The following is a 21425-nucleotide window of genomic DNA, read 5'->3' as shown; positions in this document are numbered from 1 at the left end:
CTGTCTGTTGTGTTCACTTCTGTATCTCTAGCACCTAGAACTAAACTGGTAAAAATATTTGTTGAATGAATGCAAAATGTATATTTTGATGCAAAAGCACACTGAACAAAAGCCACTGGATGCAGTGAAGGCAGTGCTCAGAGGAAAATTTATAGTTGTAAAAGTCTGCATTAAAAAAGAAGAAAGAAATCAAATAACCTAACTTTACACTTTGATGAACTAAAAAGGAAAGGAAAAAAAGAGAGCAAACTAAATCCAAAACTAGCAGAAGGAAGGAAATAATATAGATTAAAGTAGAGGTAAATAGAGAATTCCCTGGTTTCCCAGTGGTTAGGACTTCATGCTTTCACTGCCGAGGGTATGGGTTAAATCCCTGGTTCGGGAACTAAGATCCCACAAGCTGCACAGCATGCCCCCCACCAAAAAAAAGAAAGAAATGGCAAATTATGCTATTTAAAAAATTATATTAAAAAAAGCAGAGGGACTTCCCTGGTGGCGCAGTGATTAAGAATCCACGTGCCAATGCAGGACACACAGGTTTGATCCCTGGCCCAGGAGTATCCCACATGCCGAGGAGCAACTAAGCCCGTGTGCCACAACTACTGAGCCCACGTGCTGCAACTATTGAAGCCCGTGAGCCTAGAGCCTGTGCTCCACAATAAGAGAAGCCATCGCAATGAGAAGCCTGCATACCACAACGAGGAGTAGCCCCTGTTTGTTGCAACTGGAGAAAAGCCCGCGAGCAGCAACAAAGACCCAATGCAGCCAATAAATAAATAAGTAAATTTATTAAAAAAAAAAAAAAAAAACAGAGCTGTCACTTTGCCATACAACTGAAACTAACACAACATTGTAAATCAACTATTCTCCATTAAAAAAAAAAGTAGAGGTAAATAAAACAGAGAACAGAAAAACAATAGAGTTAATGGAAAGTAAAAGTTGATTATTTCAAAAGATTAACAAAATTAACAAGGCTTTAGCTAGACTCAAAGAAAAAAGGGGGAAGACATAAATCACTAAAAAATCAGAAATCAGAGGTATTACTACTGACCTAACAGAAATAAAAACAATAAGAGAATACTATGAACAGTTGCACACCAACAAATAAGATAATTTAAATAAAATGGACAAATTCCTAGCAACACACAAATTACCTAAAGTGACACAATAAGGAAAAGTCCAAGAATGGACTTTTCTGGTGAATTCTACCAAATATTTAAAGAAGGATTAACAGCAATCCTACTTAAACTCTTTCAACAAATTGAAGAGAACACTTCCTAACTCATTCTATGAGGCCAGCATTACACTGATACTAAAGGCAGACAAAGATATCACAAGAAAAGAAAATCTGACCAACAACCATTATGAATATAGACGCAAAAAACCTCAACTAAATACTAGCAAACCAAATCCAACAGTATATTAAGAAGATTGTATATCATGACCAAATGGGATTTATCCCACGAATGGAAGGGTGGGTCAACATAAGAGAAGCAATGTAATGTATCACAGTAATAGAATGAAGGAGGAAAATACACATGATTACCTCCATCGATACAGAAAAGGCACTTAACAAGGTCCAACACTGTTTCATCACAAAAAAACACTCAGAAAACTAGAAAAAGGAAACTAGGAAAACTAGGAATAGAAAGTAACTTCCTCAACATGATAAAGGACATCTGTGAAAATCCCACAGCAAACATCATACATAATGATGAAAGACTGAAAGCTTTCCCCCTAAGATCAGGAATAAGACAAGGATGTCTATTTTCACCATTGCTATTCAAGATTGTACTGGATGTTCTAGCCAGATCAATTAGACAAGAAAAAGAAACAGGAGGCATCCAAACTGGAAAGGAAGAAACACTATCTCTATTCTCTGTTTACAGATGACAAAACCCTACATATGGAAAAAATCCCAAAGAATCCAGAAGAAAGTTACTAGAGCTAATAAATGAATTCAGTGAAGTTGCAGGACATGATATCAACACACAAAAATCAATACACCAGCAATGAACACTCAGAAAAAAAAATAAAGAGAGCAATTCCACTTACAAATGCACCCCCCCCAAAATCTAAGAATAATTTAACCGAGGTAAAAGACTAGTATGCTGAAAACTAAAAACATTGCTGAAAGAAATTAAAGAAGACAATTAAATGGAAAGACATCACCTGTGCATGGACTGGAAGCCTTATATTGTTAAGATGTTGTTACTGAACCAAACCATGTTCGTTTGTTGACAAGCAGCAAGCCAAATGCAGAGATTCAGAGGTTTGCAGTAGAGAAAGTGTTTATTCACAGGGCAGCCAAGTGAGGAGATGGGAGAACAAATCTCAAGTCCACCGCTCTGAAGCCAAGGGGCTGGGGATATTTATGGGATAAAGTTGAGGCATGGGGAGCATGGGGAAAGGTGACTGGAAATAAGAAGGTGAGATAATCGTCATTCTGCACAGGTGCAACTAAGCTACAGGCTTCTTCATGGGACACATTCAGAAAAAGGCAGTGTTAGCATGTTCTGGAGGCAGAATTTTTGGCCCTCTGACATCAAAAGTTCATCAAGTGGACACCTGCTGGTGGTCTTAACCAGCTCCAACTGGCCATAGCTGACTCCAAGTTCCTGAAAAACAACTTGGGCAAACATCTTATTGTTTAGGTTGCAGGACACTTGGAGGGCATGGAATTTTTTTTATAGGAAGAGTTAAAGCGAGCTTGATTACTGAAGGCAGGTTACAAGTTTAATGGATCTAACTGATGATTACCCTTGGTTTCAAAGTCAATACTAACCAAAGAGATCTACAGATTCAATACAACCCCTATCAAATTCTAACAGTCTTTTTTGCAGCAATGGAAAAGCCAATCCTCAAATTTATATGGAGCTGTAAGGGGCCCCAAATAGCCAAAATATCCTGAAAAAGAAGAACAGAGCTGGAGAAATCACATTTCTGGATTTCAAAACTTACTACAAACTTAGAGTAATCAAAACAATGTGGTACTGGCATAAAGGTAGCATACAGACCAACGGAACAGAACTGAGAGTACAGAAATAAACCCAACATATATGGCCCATTGATTTTTTTTTTTTTTTTTTTTGCTGTGCGCGGGCTTTCTTTAGTTGCGGTGAGTGGGGGCTACTCTTCGTTGTGGTGAGCAGGCTCCTCATTGCTGTGGCTTCTCTTGTAGCAGAGCTCAGGCTCTAGGTACGTGGGCTTCAGCAGTTGCAGCACATGGGCTCAATAGTTGTGGCACACAGGCTTAGGTGCTCCATGGCATGTGGGATCTTCCTGGAGCAGGGATCGAACCCGTGTTCCCTGCATTGGAAGGCGGATTCTCAACCACTGCACCACCTAGGGAGCCCCAGCCCATTGATTTTAAAAAGGATGCCAAGTCCATTCCATGGGGAAAGACTCATCTCTTCAACAGATAGTATGGGGACAACTGGAATTCCTGCATGCAAAAAGATGCAGTTGGATTCCTACAGCACATCATATACAAAAATTAACTCAAAATGCATAAACCAACCTAAATATAAAAGCTAAAACCATAAAACTCTTAGAAGTAATATATGGGTAAATCTTCACGATCTTGGATTTAGCAATGGATTCTTGGCTATGACACATAACACACTAAGCAACAATAACAACAAACAAAGATAAAATGGACTTCAAAATTTAAAACTTTTATTTATTAAAGAATATTATAAAGGGGGGAGTTCCCTGGTGATCCAGTGGGCAAGACTTGGTGCACCCAATGCAGGGGCGCTCCCAAAGGAATGCAGGGGCGCTCGATCTCTGGTTTGTGAACTAGAGCCCACATGCATGCCACAAATAAAGATCCCGCATGCTGCAACTAAGATCCAGAGCAGCCAAAATAAATAAATAAATAAATAAATAAATAAAATTTTTTAAAAATAAAAGAACATTATAAAGGGGACTTCCCTGGTGATCCAGTGGTTAAGATTCTGTGCTCCCAGTGCAGGGGGTCTGGGTTCGATCCCTGGTCAGGAAACTAGATCCCACATGCTGCGATTAAAGATCCCAAGCCACAACTAAGACCCAGCACAGCCAAATAAATAAACAAATAAACAATTTTTTTTTAAAAGAGAGCATTATAAAGTAAAAAGACAACCTACAGAACGGGAGAAAATATTTGCAACTCATATCTTTTTTTTTTTTTTTTAATTTGGCTGCATTGGATCTTCATTGCTGCACGTGGACTTTCTCTCTAGTTGTGGTGAAAGGGGCCTACTCTTCGTTGCAGTGCGTGGGCTTCTCACTGCAGTGGCTTCTCTGGTTGTGGAGCATGGGCTCTAGGCACATGGGCTCAGTAGTTGTGGCACACGGGCTCAGTCACTCCACAGCATGGGGGATTGACCAGGAATCAAATCCGTGTCCCCTGAATAGGCAGGCAGGTTCTTAGCCACTGTGCCACCAGGGAAGTCCCCGCAATCCATATATCTGATCAGGGATTAACATATAAAGAACTCCTCCAACTCAAAAATGAGACAAAAAACCCAGCTCAAAAAAGGGCAAATGATACAAATAAACTTTTCTCCAAGGAAAATAAACAAATGGCAAACAAGCACATAAAAATGTGCTTGACATCATTAGTTATTAGGGAAATGCAAAACAGGGCAAAAATGAGATGGCATTCTAAGATGCCTATAACAAAATTTTTTTAAGAAAATAAGAAGTATTGAAGAGGATGTGGAGAAACTGGAACCCTCAAGCATTCTTGGTGGGAATGTAAAATGGTGTGGCCACCATGGAAAAGTTTAGCACTTCCTAAGAAAGCTAGACATAGAATTACTATATAACTGACCACTTACACTCCTAGGAAATACACAAAAGAATTGTAAACAAGTACTCAACAGATACCTGTAAGCCAATGATCACTGTAGTGAAACCAAGCAGGACTCTGTGGGACCTTTCCAGGGACAGATCCCAGTGCCCCCTGCCTCTTGTCTGTAGAAAAGCTTTAGCCTCCTAGGCCTTCCCCAAGTTCCAAAGAGCAAATTTAATCAGAGAAGTGAGAAAATGAAGAAAACAGTCAAGCAAGACAAAATAGTAATAGCTTAGCCATAAAACAAAGTCAAGGACCTTTAGTTCCTCCTCAAGGACCATAGATAATATCCTGAACAATATCCTTGAGTTGCTTTTGCAGATACAAAAACCCCCACTAGGTGGAAGAAGTTAACTGCATGTTGACCACAAGCACACAGACCTCAGACTAGTTGGAACCAGAAGGTTGATGTTGCTGACTCCTGAAATACCATCTGGTTACTCCACCACCAACCAATCAGAAGAATGTCCACGAGGTGATCAGGCACCCTGCGACCCTCTGCCCTAACACTGCCTTTAAAAACCCTTCCCTGAAAGCCAATGACGAGTTCTGGTCTTTTGAGTATGAGCTGCTTTTTACCCTTGCTTGGCCTTGCAATAAACGCTGTATTTTCTTTCACCACAACCTGGTGTCAGTAGATTGGTTTTGCTGCCAGTCAGGTGAGTGGACCCAAGTTTAGTTCAATAACAGTAGCACTATCCACAAAAGCCAAAAGGTGGAAACAACCCAAACATCCATTAACTGATGAAAGGATAGACAAGGTGTAGTATAGCCCTATAACGGAATATTACTCAACCACAAAAGGAAGCAGATTCTGACCCATGCTACAGTATGGATGAAACTTGAAAACATGTTAAGTGAAATAAGCATGACATGAAAGGACAAATAGTGTATGATTTCACTTACATGACGTAGATGGAGTCATCAAATCTATAGAGACAGAAAGTATAATAGAGGTTACTAAGAAAGAAGGAAGAGGTGAGGGGAATGGGAAGTTATCACTTAATGGTTACAGAGTTTCTCTTTGGAAGGGTAAAATAGATAGTGGTTATGGTCCACAACAATGTGAATGTGATTAATGCCACTAAATTGCCCTTTAAAATGACAAGTTTTTTTTCTTTTATATATTTTACCACAATAAAAAGAGAAAGGGAAAAAAATGCTGAAGTTTGTTCCTTGGTTCCTTCACTTTCTCTCAGTCGCCAGATCCTTACCCCGCATATCAGCCCAACTTTGTTCTTACAAGCACTTATATAACTACTTAAAAATCAAAAAAGGAAAAAACACCTACTTTGCCTTTCCCTTTTAGAAATTTAGCAATTCCTCTAAGCCTGTATCACATCTGTGAGCAGGTGGCAAAGTCCTCAGTCTGAATGCCAGCCCAGATTCAGACACTTGCGTCCTCTACAGAGCTTTCACGGTCAGATCCCTATGGTCAGATTACTGTCCTTTGCCACCCCAGTATCCCCAGCTATACCACATGACACAGCTCTTGTCTTCAAGTTTTGGGGAATAAACACCGAGAAACAATTCAAGACAGAGTGGAACAGCGTTTCCCTAATATCAGTCATTTGGATGTCACCTTCCCATATTAGTATCTAGTTAATAGAGTCTTAAAATGGAAACTTTTATTAGAAAACAAAACTTTGTCATTATTGTAAATCAGAAAACCAGTATCGCCTGCCATGAATAGCAAAGACAAATTGTCAAAAATCAGGGAGACAAAGTATTTTAAGACCTACCTATGTTATCGTCTACCAAAAGTTTTGAGCCTAAATGTCTTACGCCCTCTGTCAAAAAAGGGAAAGAAGAAAAATTGGAGTTAAAGACACATTAGCACGAAATGAGGCTTTCTCCTTGCTTTAATGAAGACTGAAGACCTGCAAGGACTTTATCAGTATGTGATTCACTATAATTTACCATATTTCAACAAATCTGAGGTTTTCCCCTCACATTTCGGAATACAGCTGCATCTTACAATCGAGGTGTCCTAATAAGTTTTTTTTTTCTTTTTCAGTAGTAAGTAAAATAACCTCTGAAAGCAGATGACCACTTGTATTCGATGAAATGGCACGATACACCGTCCATGCATCAAGTGAAGGCCCCCGCGATTCCGCTGCCCACTTTGGGAAACCCTTGTGTTGGTGCTGGGGCCTCCTGGTTCTCACTCCCCCGGCTCACTGACCGCGGCGCCTCGGACGCGCACTGCTGATCAAGGTTCTTTTCTGTCTAGCAGCTCAGACAAGGTCATCTCTGCATCAGAAGACTCCTGACAGCCCACTGTGGGAGACACTACTTAGCAACGTGCAGACACCCTTTTCAGACCTGTCACGGTAGCCGGTCGGGACCGGCCCAGGTCAACTCCCAGCCGCTGTCTCGGCGTCTGCAACACTGCCCCAACACTGCCAAGGACGCGCCACGAGCGACGCGGGCGCAACTCTGTGACGTCAAGACCCGGCTCACGAGGTAGGGGCGGCCCCTCTCCTCCCGGGGCCGGACGGCGTACTGACGCCACACGCCGGGGCGGGGCCGAGAGTTTGGTGCCCCGGAGTGGGGTGTCGGCGCCTCATTCGGGTGGAGCTGAGCCGGAGGCAGGTAGGCGCGGGCTACAGCCGGGCCCGGCCGGATTTGGGAGGCTCTGCGCCAGCTGGGCAGGAGGCGGGGGTCGCGGCAGAAGGCAAGGCCGCCGCGCCCTCGTTGTCGCCGGTGCCCCGGTGACAGGGAGTGAAGCTGGCCGGAGCGGGGCTGACGGGGGTAGGTGGGTGGGACTGGGCCTGACAGACGGGCGTGGCAGCCAATGGCGCGGCGGGCGCCTCCTGGCGGGCGGAGATTGGCGGGTGCGGGCGTGCGCGGAGGTCGCGCGGGGCGCGGAGCGGCGCGCCATTGGCTGTAGCAGGCGGGGGGGTGGGCCGCGCGGCGGATGTGAGGGAACGGGCCCCGCGGCCGGGGTGACCCCCAAGGTCGAGGAGGCGTCACGTGGGAGTCGCCCGGCAGTGTCCTCGCCCCGTCCGGACGTATGGAAGGGTGGCGCGCCCTTGACGAAGTGGCTGCGAATTGTGGGCAGTCCTCCCTTCCCAGAGCGCGGAGACGCTGGTCACCTTCTGTCCGGGCTGACCCTTCTCTCCTTGGTGAACCCTGGAGGAACGGATTACCCCGCAGTACCCCCCACTTCTTCAGTACCCCATAGTACTAATCCTCCCTGTGTTCATTGGGGTGACGCCCTTGAGGAGCGGATTACCCCGCAGTGTCCTCTGTGTTCAGTACCCCCAATACCCATCCTCCCTGCGCTCTCCTGGGGTGAACCCTTGAGTGGATTACCCCGCAGCATTTACCTTAGTACCTCCACTCTGCTCAGCGCCCACCAAACCCATTCTCTCTTGTGCTCCTCAGGGTGACGCCCTTGATGAGTGCGCTGTTCTGCCGCACCCTACCCTACTCAGTACCCATATATTCAGGATCCCTGCATACTCAGTACCCATCCTCCCTGTGTGCTCTTTGGGGTGACACCCTTGATGAGTAGACTACCCTGCAGTACCCTACTGTACTCAGTACGCCACCATACTCCTCTTTCTTCCAGGGATTTAATAGCTCATGTTGAGATGAAGTGCATTTGCTCGAGCAACGCACTAGTGTACCTTTTTCGTTTCGCAAAGCTATGTGATGTCAGTGTAAGCTGTGTACCGAGACTTGGTAGGAAACTGGTGGCCAGACACTGAGTAGACAAGGACCTGCTGTCTCTGCTCTTCGCCCAGAACAGGTGACTCAGGCCTGAGGTGTGAACTCTGTCTTGGGGTTTCTTTGTACCTTGTTCTGCAGTCCTGTACTTTGAAGCAGGGACTAGAGGCCTACTTCCAGGTACACTGCTCTGAGCAGCTTTAGGATGAATGGCCTGGGATGAAGCCTTGTTTGCACTGTGATAGGAGATGCAACAGTCAAACTGCAGTTTTTTGTGCAAGACCTACACGGTGTGAAATTACTATTCCAGCTTTGCGTATTAGCTGAGGATTAGATCTTGGAAAGTTAGAGAAATATCAGAGTATCCTGATTATTTTTTTGAGAGCAGTTTCCACATTTCAAGTACTTTTTTTCTTTAACAGCTTTATTGAAATACAATTCATGTATCATACAATTCACTCTTTCAAGTATAGCATTCAGTGGTTTGTAGTGTATTTGCAGTATGCAACCATCACCAAAATTCAGTTACCTTTTTTTTTTTTGGCTGCTTTGCTTGGCATGCAGGATCCTAGATCCCTGACCAGGGATCCAACCTGGTGCCCCCTGCAGTGGAAGTGCTGGGTCTTAACCACTGGGCCACTGGGGAAGTCCCGAAATTCAGTTATGTTTAAAGACTAACTTTAATTTCAGAAATATATGAATTTCTGTTGATTTCATTTAAATTTGAATGTAGTTTATTAAATGTGAGATATTTACTGTTTATTATATGTATATCTTGCATATACATCTATGTGTATCATATCTGCTTTTAGTCAGTCTTATTCCTCACTGCCCCATTTGCAAAAAGTACTGTACCATCTCCTTTAAATTTTTAGATAGTTTTATTTGGGATAATTATACAATTATTGAAAAGTTTGTTTTAGAATTGTATAAGTTTGAGAAATTGTACATGCAGACCTATTATATGCAATTATAACAAGTAGTACAGAGAGATCCCAGTGTCCCTTTACCCAGTTTTCTCAAATGATAACATTTTGCAAAAACTACAGTACTATATCACAACCAGATATTGACACTGATAACAGTCAAGATAGAGAACATTTCTATCACCACAAAGTTACCTTGATACCTTTCTATGGCCATACCAACTTCCATCCTGCCTCCAATTCCTCAGCTCCTGGCAACCACTAATCTGTTTTCCATTTCTATAATTTTGGCATCTCGGGAATATTATGTAAGGAGAATCATACAGTATGTAACCTTTTGCGGCTGACTTTTTTCACTACGCGTAATTCTCTGAGAACGTATGCAGATAGTTCATTCCTTTTTATGCTTCCAGGCTATTAATGTACCACAGTTGATTTAACTCTCCAACCATTGAAGGACACCTGGGTTGTTTCCATTCTTTGGCTATTAAGCTATTATAAACATTTATATACAGGTTTTTATGTAAACATAAGTTTTCATTTCTCTGAGATAAACACCCAGGAGCGTAATCACTAGGTCATATGGTGGTTGCATGTTTAGTTTTTTTAAGAAATAGACAAACTTTTTCAGAGTGGCTGACCGTTTTACATTCCTCCCAGTAATGTATTTGTGACCCAGTTTCTCCAGCATTTGGTGATGTTACCATTTTTTTTTCTTTTTTTAATTTTAGCCATTCTAATAGATGTGTAGTGATTGTGATTTAAATTTGCATTTTCCTGATGTCTAGTGATAGTGAATGTCTTTTCATGTGTTTATTTGCCATCAGTGCATCCTCTTCAGTGAAATACCTGTTCATATCTTGCCCATTTTGTAATTGGATCATTTGCCTTTTTTAATGTTTCATTTTGAGAATTTCATATACATTCTAGTCCTTTGTTGGATATGTGGTTTGCAGATACTTTCTCTTGTCTATAGCTTGTCTTTTCATCTTAGTGGGATCTTTTGCAGAGCAGAAGCTTTTAATTTTTATCAAGTCCTGTGTATGAATTTTGTCTTTTATGGTTTGTGCTTTTAGCTGTCAAGTTAAGGACTCTTTGCCTAGCTCTAGTTTCTCTTACATACTTTTCTAAAAGTTTTATAATTTTGTGCTGTACATTTAAAACTATAATCCATTTTGAGTTGATTTCTATATAAAGTGTGAAGTCTAGCTTGAGGGGTTTCTTCCTTTTCTTTTCCTTTCATTCTTTCGTTTTCTTTTTTTTTTTTTCTCCCCTATAGGTATCCAGCCAGCAGCATTTGTTGAAAAGACTGTTCGTCCTCCATTGAATTCCTTTTGCTCTTTTGTCAAAAATCGGTTGTGCTTGTGTGGGTCTGTTGTTTTGTTTTTTGTTTTGTTTTTTGGGGGTCTGTTTTAGAGTTCCCTGTTATGTTCCATTGGTCTTTTTGGCTGTTTCACCATCAGTACCATACAGTCTTGATTATTGCAGCTATATAATAAGTCTTGAAATTAAGTAGATTGGTTCTTCCCACTTCATTATTCTTTTTCAAAGCTGTTTCAGCTAATCTAATTCCTTTGCCTTCCCATGTAAATTTTAGAGTAATCTTACCTATGTCTACAAAAATTCTTACCAGGATTTTAATACAAATTGTGTTAAAGTTGTATATCAATTTGGAGATAATTTCTTTACTGTGTTCAATCTTCCCATCTTTGAACAAGGTATGTCTGTCTATTTATTTATGTTTTTTTACTTCTGTCATCAGTGTTTTGTAGTTTTTAGCATTCATGTCCTGCACATGTTTTGTTAGACTTATACTAAGTGTTTGCTTTTCAAAATTCTTTAAAAAAAAATGTTTTCATGTGTCCATTGATAGTTTGTAGAAATACAGTTGGTTTTTGTATATTTATCTTGTATCCTGTGACCCTGCTGAATTCACTTATTTCTGTGTTTTTGTAGATTCCTTTAGATTCTGTGCATAAATAATCATGTCATCTGCAAATAGTAGTAGTTTTATTTCTTACTTTCTGATCTATATGCCTTTTAGTTCCTTTTCTTGCCTTAGTGCACTGGCTACAACTCTCAGTACTGCATTGAATAGTAGGGATGAGAGTGGACATACTTACATTGCTTCCAGTTTTAAAAAGACACATTCAGTCTTTCACCATTAAGTGTGCATTAGCTGTAGGCTTTTGTGGATGCTTTATATCAAGTTGAATTTCCCCTTTATTCCTAGTTTTTTTTATATCATGGGTGTTGAACTTTGTCAAGTGCTTTTATCTGCATCTTTTGATGTGAAGCATGTGATTTTTCTTCTCTAACCTGTCAGTGTGGTAGATTACATTGTTTTTTGAATATTGAATAGCCTTGCATCCCTGGAATAAACCCCATTAGGTCATGGTGTATAATTGTATGTGTATGTTGCTTAATTCTGGTCACTGTATTTTGTTCAGGTTACTTACTTATTTATTTGCATCTATATTTGTGAGGAATATGAATTTAAAGCTTTTTCTTTTTGTCCTCTTTATTTTCTTTTTTCTATCTTTGTCTGGATTTCATTTCAGGGAAATACTAGCTTCGTAAAATGAATTGGTAAATGTCTCCTCCTTGCGTTTTTCTGGAGGAGATTGTATAGAATTGGAGTTACTTAATCTGTAAACATTTGATAGGATTCTCTAGTGAAACCGTGAGGGCCTGGAAATTACTTTTTCTTTCTTTCTTTCTATCCCCCTGCCCCCCCGCATGGCTTGCAGGATCTTAGTTTCCAAACCAGGGATTGAACCCATGCCTGGAAGTACAGAGTTCTAACCACTGGACCACCAGGAAATTCCCTGGAAATTACTTTTTCAGGAGCTTTTAAATTACATGTGAAATTTCTTTAGTAATTATTTCAAGTTGGGTGAGTTGTGATAGTTTTTACTTCTGTTGAGTTTCTCTGTATCTTTGTTGACCTCATGTGTAGCTTTTCTATTTATTGTTGAAAGAGGGAAGTTGAAGTTTCCAACTATAATTGTAGGTTTGTCCCTTTTTTCCCTTCACTTTTATTGGTTTGATTCACATATTTTGCAGTTATGTTATTTGGTGCATACACATTTAGGATTGCTGTATCTTCTTGGTGGATTAACCTTTTGTCAGTAATATCTGTCTCTGGTAATTTTCTTTGCTTGGATGTCTACTTTATCTGATAATAATATAGTCCTGTTTTCTTTTGATTAATATTTTCATGGTAAATAATTTTTCATCCTTTCACTTCCAGCCTTCCTGTATTGTTACATTTGAAGTTTCTTATATTATTGGATCCTGTTGTTTTGTCCATTCTGCCAATCTCTGTTTTCTAACTGGTGTATTTAGATCATTTACATTTAGTGTAATTATTGATATGTTAGGACCGTGTCTGCCATTTTATTCTTTATCTTCTTTTTTGTTTTTTGTTCCTCTTCTTTTTCATGACTTCTTGTAGGTTACTTGAACACATTTTAAAATTCCACTTTTATTTATATGTAGTGTTTTTTAGTATATCTGTTTGTGTAGCTTTTTTAGTGGTTGTCTAGGTATGTTATATATACATAATTTATCACATTCTACTGGTGTCATCATTTTATCAGTTTGATTGAAGTGTGGAGACCATATCTCTGTTTACATCACTTTATCCTACTCCAAATTGTCTTGACACATTTTTGACCAGAGATGTATTATGGCCACAGGCATTAGTTTCTGCAGAAATCCCCTGGTCAATAATGTGTTAAATATTTCCTCTACAGACACATCATTAGAACCACATCAGATATGTTGTAATTTTTGTTTCATCCATCAAACATCATTTAGAAGATTCTAGAGGAAAAAGAAATTTTATTTACCCATATATTGTCTTTCTATTGTTCTTTCTTTGTTCATGGTGTTGCAAGATTCCTTTTATTGTTTATTTTCTGTTTACAGGATTTCCTTTAGCCGTTTATTTCAGGTAGGTCTTCTGGCAGCAGATTTTTTTAGTTTTTCTTCATCTAAGAAGATCTTTTTTCCCCTTTTGTTCCTGAAGGATATTTTTGCTGGATATAGGATTCTGAATTAACAGTTTCCTTCAACCCTTGAAAAGTGTTGTGGCTCCATGTTTCTGATGAGAAATATGCTATTCAAGTTGTTTGTAGTTCTCAAGCTTGTGATATGTCTTGGAGTGGATTTCTTTGGGGTTTTTTTGTTTGGGCTTCTCTCAGCTTCTTGAATTTGTAGGTTTACGTCTTTTTGCCAAATTTAGGAAGTTTTCAGCCATTATTTCCTTGACTACTTCTTCAGCCCCTTCCTCTTTCTGCTCTTGAGATTCTGAAGACATTTATATTCAGCATTAAATCTTGTTAAAGTCCCACATATCCCTGAGGCCCTGCTTTTTTGTGGGGTTTTTTTTCCCCAGTCTATTTTCTGTGTTGTTCAGATTGGGAAATTCCTTTTGTTCGTGTTCATGTTCACTATTTCTTCTTTCTTACGTTTAACCTACCCATCAAGTTTTTTTTATTCTGGTTATTGTAATTTTCAGTTCTGAAATTTCCATTTGGTTCTTCTTTTATTCTGTATCTTTACTGAGGCTTTCTATTTTCGTTTGTTTCAAGCATGTTCATGGTTGCATGTGGAAGCATTTTGATGGTGGCTCTTTTAAAATCTTTGCCAGATAATTCTAACATCTGTGTCGTCTTGGTGTTGGTGAACTTCCTCTGACACTGCTGGGGGCGGGGTAGGAGGTGCTGCCTGGTTACTACTGGGTGGAGGTGGAGGCTCTCTCCTGACCTCCTTGATGTCTGTGGGGAGGGACTCCTTGTTACTGCTGTGTGGGTGTAATTTCCTAATTAGATCTTTGTGATTCCCCCTTGCCTGGGAAGGGAGAGGTGCTACCCTGTTACTGCTGGGTGAGAGTGGAACCCAGGCTCCCTCCTGGCCCCCACTAACATTGTTGCGGGGTGGGGGGGCTCATTGTCACCTGGTGGGGCTGGAAGTCCCTGGTGATCTCTGACACTACCAGGTGGAGTGGGAGTGAGCCACAGTGTTTTTCTGTGGGGTTGATTGTGGTAGAGTGGTTACTGTCTAAAAATATTCTGTTCTGCTAGGATGCCCCATTCCTGGTCCTCTGGCCAGAGAGGGCAGACTTTTATTGCAGCTTTATTTTTTTTGATCTACATTAGTTGGTATTTCTGGGTTGCCAGATTCTTCAGCACCTAGCCTGGAATGTATGAGGCAAAAAGAAAACCGAGAACTCAATGCTGAGTCTTTTCGGGCCCTGAGGTCCCTTCCCAGTATGTCTCCTCTCTGCCTTTCAGAGTCTTATGTTTTGTTCTGTTTTAAATGAAACATGTCATCTTTTTAGCTGCATTTAGTGTGAAACAGTCCTGTATGTGCTTTTAAATTTTTTAATAAATATTAAGTGCCCTTGCTTTCCATAAATTTTTTTTTTTAGAACTTTTATTGAGATACAGTGAACAGACAATAAACAGCATATATTTAGAGTGTACAACTTGGTATCCCAATCTCCCAATTCATCCCCCCCCCAACCCTCCCTGCTTTCCCCACTTGGTGTCCATGTGTTTGTTCTCTACATCTGTGTCTCTATTTGTGCCTTGCATTTCCTCTTTCATAATTGTTAGCATTTGCCTTATGTATTGAGGTGTTCCTATATTGTGTGCATATATATTTATAATTGTTATCTCCTCTTCTTGGATTGATCCCTTGATCTTTATGTAATGTCCTTTCTTGTCTCTTGTAACGTTTTTTATTTGAAAGTCTATTTTATCTAATATAAGTATCACTACTCCAGCTTTCTTTTGATTTGCATTTGCATGGAATATCTTTTTCCATCCCCTCACTTTCAGTCTGTATGTGTCCCTAGGTCTGAAGTGGGTCTCCTGTAGACAGCATATATATGGGTCTTGTTTTTGTATCCATTCAGCCAGTCTGTGTCTTTTGGTTGGTGCATTTAGTCTATTTACATTCAAGGCAATTATCGATATGTATGTTCCTATTACCATTTTCTTTTTTTTTTTTTTTAATTTTATTTATTTATTATTTTTGGGGGGGTACACCAAGTTCAATCATCTGTTTTTATACACATTTACCATTTTCTTAATTGTTTTGTTTATGTTTTTGTAGGCACTTTTCTTCTCTTATGTTTCCCACTTAGAGAAGTTCCTTTAGCATTTGTTGTAGGGCTGGTTTGGTGGTGCTGAATTCTCTTAGCTGTTGCTTGTCTGTAAAGCTTTTGATTTCTCTGTCAAATCTGAATGCGATCCTTGCTGGGTAGAGTGTTCTTGGCTGTAGGTTCTTCCCTTTAATCACTTTAAATATATCATGCCACTCCCTTCTGGCTTGCAGAGTTTCTGCTGAGAAATCAGCTGTTAACCTTATGGGAGTTCCCTTGTATGTTATTTGTCGTTTTTCCCTTGTTGCTTTTAATAATTTTTTCTGTCTTTAATTTTTGTCAATTTGACTACTGTATGTCTTGGCCTGTTTCTCCTTGGGTTTATCCTGCCTGGGACTCTCTGTGCTTCCTGGACTGGGGTAGCTATTTCCTTTCCCATGTTGGGGAAGTTTTCAACTATAATCTCTTCCAAGATTTTCTTGGATCCTTTCTCTCTCTCTTCTCCTTCTGGGACCCCTATAATGCGAATGTTGGTGTGTTTAACATTGTCTCAGAGGTCTCTTAGGCTGTCTTCAGTTCTTTTCATTCTTTTTTCCTTATTCTTTTCCGCATCAGTGATTTTCACCATTCTGTCTTCCAGGTCACTTATTCGCCCTTCTGCCTCAGTTAATCTGCTGTTGGTTCCTTCTAGTGTATTTTTAATTTCATTTATTGTGTTGCATATCTCTATTTGTTTGCTCTTTAATTCTTCTAGGTCTTTGGTAAACTTTTCAGTCTTTGCATCCAATCTTTTTTCAAAGTCCTGAATCATCTTCACTATCATTATTCTGAATTCTTTTTCTGTAAGGGTCCCTATCTCCTCTTCATTTAGTTGTTTTTCTGGGGTTTTATCCTGTCCCTTCATCTGGTACAAAGTCCTCTGCTTTTTCATTTTCTCTATCTTTCTGTGGCTGTGGTTTTCAGTTCCACAAGACGAAATACTGCTGATACTGCTTGATACTGCTGTCTGCCCTCTTGTCTCCATAAAAATTTAGTAATTTCTGCTTTAACCAACATCTTTAAAAAGTGCATAATTACCTATACCATACACCACTGCAGTCAGGCACCTCTGGTAACATGGTGCCGGCTGGGCAAGGACAGGTCAGTCTTCAGACCCATGCACTGAAGCTTTTTTGGGGTTCCCACTTCAGAGGTGGAAGTCCCTCCCAGCGATCTGGTCAGCCACCTGCTCCAGATTTACTTCTGTTTAGTTTTACCTTGGGAGCTTCAGCTTTTTAAGAAACATCATTGGTTGTGGGGTGGGTTGTTTTTTGTTTTTTTTCCTGGCAAGTTGTCATTTTTTAGTCATAAAAGTACTTTTAAAGTGTGCGAAGTTCTTTCAAGTTTGTATCATAATTACAGAAAACATTGAGGAGTGATTGCTTCCTTCACTTTATGGCAAAGGAAACTGAATACAGATCTGTGACACATTTAAGGCTCACACAGCAAGGAAAAGTCACTCTGCCTGTTTGCCCTGCAGACTCAACCACCATTTCTGTCTAATAATGGCAGAATACCTTTGCAGTTTAAGAGTAATCTGCACTCCCTCCCCATCCTTCAGTTTCTGTTTGATGAGGCATCACAAGTGAAAGACATTGAGTTCTCTTGAGATTCTCAGCCAGTAAAAGAGAATTGATATTTGTGCTCTTTCTATACATAATGTCTTTGTATCACTGCTAAAACTGGAATAATGGAGTAACAGCCATAGGTATGTAGCAAGCATTGTTTTCTTGATTCATTATGAGAATCTAAGTGAGTCTGAAACAAAAATAAAACACAGTCTTTCAAAGTAAGTTGTTCTTTTAAAATGGTTCTTAGGCAACACACAATGGTAATAATCATTTAATGATGCTTTTCCCTAAAAGACTCATGTCCTGAGAAACTGCCCAGGCTGTTTTTGCCTCTTTAAGCACTCCTCTGCCCAGCCAGCGTGATGGTGGTAGGCGTCAGGAGTCAATTTATCTCATCCTTTGAGCGGGGAGGTGGCCTTGGGTAAGGTGTGTGCTGCCTCACTGGGGAATGTCCAGGCACAGATAAAGTTCTGTTTTATTCTCCTTAGGACAGAGCACTGAACCCTTAAAAACAAATTTTGCTTTGGTTTTCGCTTTTTTTTTTTCTTAATGTTATTTTTCTCAAATGTATAGATTTATACTTGCATGTTGAAAATAATGGGTTACAAATAGTCACTTTGTGTACTTTGTTAATATTGATAAGCTCACTTATGTTTCTTCTTAGACTTTTTTAAAAAACAGCTTTATTGAGGGACTTCCCTGGTGGTCCAGTGGTTGGGCATGGCGGGGCTGGCTTCAGTTCAGTCCCTGATTGGGGAACTAGGGTCCTGCATGCCATGTGGTGCAGCAAAAAAATAAATAAATAATAAAGTTTAGGTTTGGGCAGATCTGTTCACAGACATTAAAAAAAAAAACTATTGAGGTATAATTCATATACCATACAATTCACACCTTTAAATTGTGCAATTTAATGTTTTATAGTATATCAGAAGGTTGTGAAACCATCAGCATAACCTATCAATAGCTTTAGAACATTTTCATCCCTCCCCACCTCCCCCCCCCCCAAAAAAAAAACAAAACCCATACCCATTAGTAGTTGTGTGTTATGCTTGCTACCTCCAGCCCTGGGCTTTTTGTCTGTGTCAGTTTGCCTCTTCTGAACATCTCATATGAATGGAGCCATACAATATGTTATGGTTTTTTGTGTGAAGGACTGTTTTCACTTAACAGTTTCAAAGTTATCTATGTTGCAGGAGGTATCAGCATTTCATTCCTTTACATTGCCTAATACTATTACATGGTATGGCTATACCATGTTCTGTATACCCATATGAGTTGTTTACACATTTTAGCTAGTATGAATAATGCTTCAGTGAACATTCGTGTACAAGGTCTTGTGCAGACATATGTTTTTGCTTTTCTTGGTTGTATTCGTAGGAGTAGAGTTGCTGAGTCATGGTAATTCTATGTTTTACTTGTTGAGGAACTGCCAGACTGTTTTCCAACGTGGCTGCACCAGCTTACGTTCCCACCAGAATTGTGTGAGGGTTCTAATTCTTCACTTTCTCTCCAACACTTGCTTGTATTGATTGTATCTAGTCTAGTGGGCATGAAGTGATATCTTGTGGTTTTAAGTTGCATTTTTTTCCCCTAATGACTAATGATGTTGAGTATCTTTTAATGCACTTATTGGTTGTTTGTGTGTCTTCTTTGGAAAAATATCTATTTGTATCCTTTGGCAGTTTTTTGATTGGGTTATTTTTCTTTTCATTATTGAGTTAGAATTCTTATAGAGTACTTTATCAGCTGTATGATTTGCAAATATTCCTTTTACTCTTACACTGTTTTCTCTTTTTTGATGGTGTCCTTTAAAGCACCAAAGTTTTTATTTTGATCAAGTCCAGTTTGTCTATTTTTGTCATCAGTTTGTACTTCTGGTGTCCTAAGACATGTTTGACTCAAGGCCATGAAGATTTACTCCATTTTAACTTGGAAGTTATAAAACTTCTAAGAGTCTTACAGTTTTAGCTCTTACATTTAGGTCTTTGATACATTTTGAGTTAATTTTGTATATGGTGTGAGACAGGGGTCCAAACTTCATTTTTTTCACATGTGGATCTCCAGTTGCCCCAGCACCGTCTGTTCTTTCTCCATTGAGAATTTTTGGCACCATTGTCAAGTAGAAATATTGTTCTAAACCACAAGTCAGAACACTTGGACTTTTTGGACAACCAAAAGCTTTCATGAAAGTGTTTGAACAATTCAGTGTTTATACCAAAAATGATGCACTGTTCTTAATGTTGACTCTGGAATTGGAAGGATGGAATCTGAACCTACCAAAATCTGAAATGTATACCTGATGTTTACTTTGTGGGTCCATCAGATCATAGATAGAGAACAGCTGTTCCTGGTCTTCCCGGGGTGGAGGCAGGGGGATGTTGAGCCATCTGCTGCTGGGGAAGTTTTCCGATGACTCATCTTAAGGGAAGTTTGAAAATTGCTGGTAACTGTGCTGGGCAGTACTGAGCTGTTTGTCAGGTTCGGTGACTGTAGATAGCTAGGAAACGTGGTTTCTTTACAGTGTAATATTGGAAGGACTGCTTTGCAAAGAACATGTGAAATGAGCAGTTTTGTGCTTGTCAGTATGGTGCCTGTTAATTGGGTATTGCAGCAACTGAATAGTAGCAGTTAATGGAGGTGACGATACTGCTGTGTTCTAGGAGAAAACCCCAACTCAGAGGCCATCGAGTGTTTCAGGCTGCCTAGATAATAATGACATTGGAGGGAGAAAATGAGTGTTTTCCTTTGGACCTGAATTTTTAAAAAGTTAACGTGGAAAGCAGCAATAGTAGTATTTTTGTCATCAGTTTTTTTGATAGCTCTTTGTCTGCCTTAAACTTATTAGCAGAGAAAATTAGAGTATAGTTGGAGATAGGAAGAACTCCTGAAGTTACTTAAAGTTAAAAAAAAAAGAGTTAAGATTGCATTCTATAGTAAAGTATATGCTTGTTCATCTTTAGTTTTTAAGGAACAAGTTTTTATTTGTTGTTTCATTTGTTTTTAAAGTACCTGTTCTGCTTTTCCCTTTTGCTGACCTGTCTTTTTCGAGCAGCAGAACAGGCAAGACACTCTCCGTCAGTGTCCTTTATGCATATTCTGATCATATTTGGGTCAAGAGGAAGGGTTCTTATAAACAGTGTAGAGGATAGTTTATGTAACATTTATTTCTGGGTAGTTCTCAGGGTGTTTCAGAGCTTGAATTTCCTTCAGGCAGGAGTGGAGGTGGGGTGTAATTCCAACTTTACAGCCACGGCACTTGCTTTGAAGCAGATTGAAGGACAGCCACGTGTTAAGCCAGCAGGCACCATATCTCAGGGTAGAGGGCTGTGGTGAGCCTTGCCCCTGTCCTGAGGCTCCCCTCCTCTGCCCTCCCACAGCCTCTTTTGCTTTGACTGGAAGGTGCCACTGGGCAGCCGGGATTTTTATGGGGAGAGGAACAGCACAGTGTCCTTGTCCCCTTGTGACCAGGTCCCCTCCCGGAGGCATCTGAATTCTTACACATGATTGAAAGTGGTTCAGGACCCTCCAGGGACAGTCTCAGCTCTTTCATGGTCTGGTGGATGCATCAGCTGCTTTTGTAAAGTGGCTAGTGTAGATAGAGTTACACATTAGATTTAGTAAAATTACAACCATCAAACTCAGGTTTCATTCAACCTTGGGAAAAACTTAAAGAAACAAACTCAGAAAGGTGACCCGTAAAACAGAAGAGCTAGCACCTGCCTTCCGGGGAGTTGGTGGGGTTCGTGAAGAGTCCTAACATGTCAAGTTGCTGACCGTAGAGTGGCACAAGGTAGGTAGACACTTCTGTAGTCATTTGCTGCACGTGCTTCCTCTTGTAAAGCCTACTCCCTCGCTTGTCAGCTCTCCTCCGGCTCCCAGGCTTATGAAACGTGGCACCAGGACCCTTGGCTGTCCGGCTAGTCCACTCCTCCTGCCAGACAAGACGATTCTTGCTCTTCCCCTGTGTTCTTCACACTTTTCCACCTCGCTCTCTTTCCTCGTGCTGATTCTTATGTATGGAATGCCTGTCCTTCCGCTCCTCTTCAGAGCTAAATCCTCCCTGTCCTCCATGCCTTCCCCAAGCTTTCCCAGCTGTTGGAAAGGAACACGTGGGAGGAGCGGGTTCTCCCATTGAATTTTGTTGGCATTTTCTGTGCCTCTCAAGCGCTCAGTGATTTTGCTGTAATTTTTTTTTCTGCTGCTCAAAGATAAATTATTGGAGGGTGAGCATAATATTTTGCCAATGTCTCTATGTTCTC

At 40.3% G+C, this 21425-nt stretch overlaps 1 protein-coding gene and 1 long non-coding RNA gene across 5 annotated transcripts in view; one reads left to right on the top strand and one right to left on the bottom strand.

Moving 5' to 3' along the window:
• Positions 1-2068: 2068 nt before the first annotated feature.
• On the bottom strand, positions 2069-6617 carry LOC130851653 (uncharacterized). Its single transcript, XR_009053243.1, has 3 exons — positions 6583-6617; positions 5747-5770; positions 2069-3445 (listed from the first exon to the last, which is right to left on the bottom strand). It is a non-coding gene; the product is annotated as an uncharacterized LOC130851653 (long non-coding RNA).
• A 728-nt stretch (positions 6618-7345) lies between these two features.
• OGDH (oxoglutarate dehydrogenase) overlaps positions 7346-21425 on the top strand; it is a 73262-nt gene continuing 59182 nt past the window's right edge. For 2 of the 4 annotated variants that reach the window (XM_057732219.1, XM_057732221.1), the window contains exon 1: positions 7346-7435. The gene's annotated coding sequence lies outside the window, so the exon portion shown is untranslated. Of the gene's footprint in view, positions 7436-8491; positions 8598-21425 lie in introns of those variants that run through there. The other 2 variants (XR_009053238.1, XM_057732220.1) reach the window with 2 other exon arrangements.

Source organism: Hippopotamus amphibius, chromosome 4 (assembly GCF_030028045.1).
Source record: "Hippopotamus amphibius kiboko isolate mHipAmp2 chromosome 4, mHipAmp2.hap2, whole genome shotgun sequence".
Taxonomy (NCBI): domain Eukaryota; kingdom Metazoa; phylum Chordata; class Mammalia; order Artiodactyla; family Hippopotamidae; genus Hippopotamus; species Hippopotamus amphibius.
The sequence above is the reverse complement of the archived record's forward strand: the minus strand, read 5'-3'. Positions and strand labels throughout refer to the sequence as shown.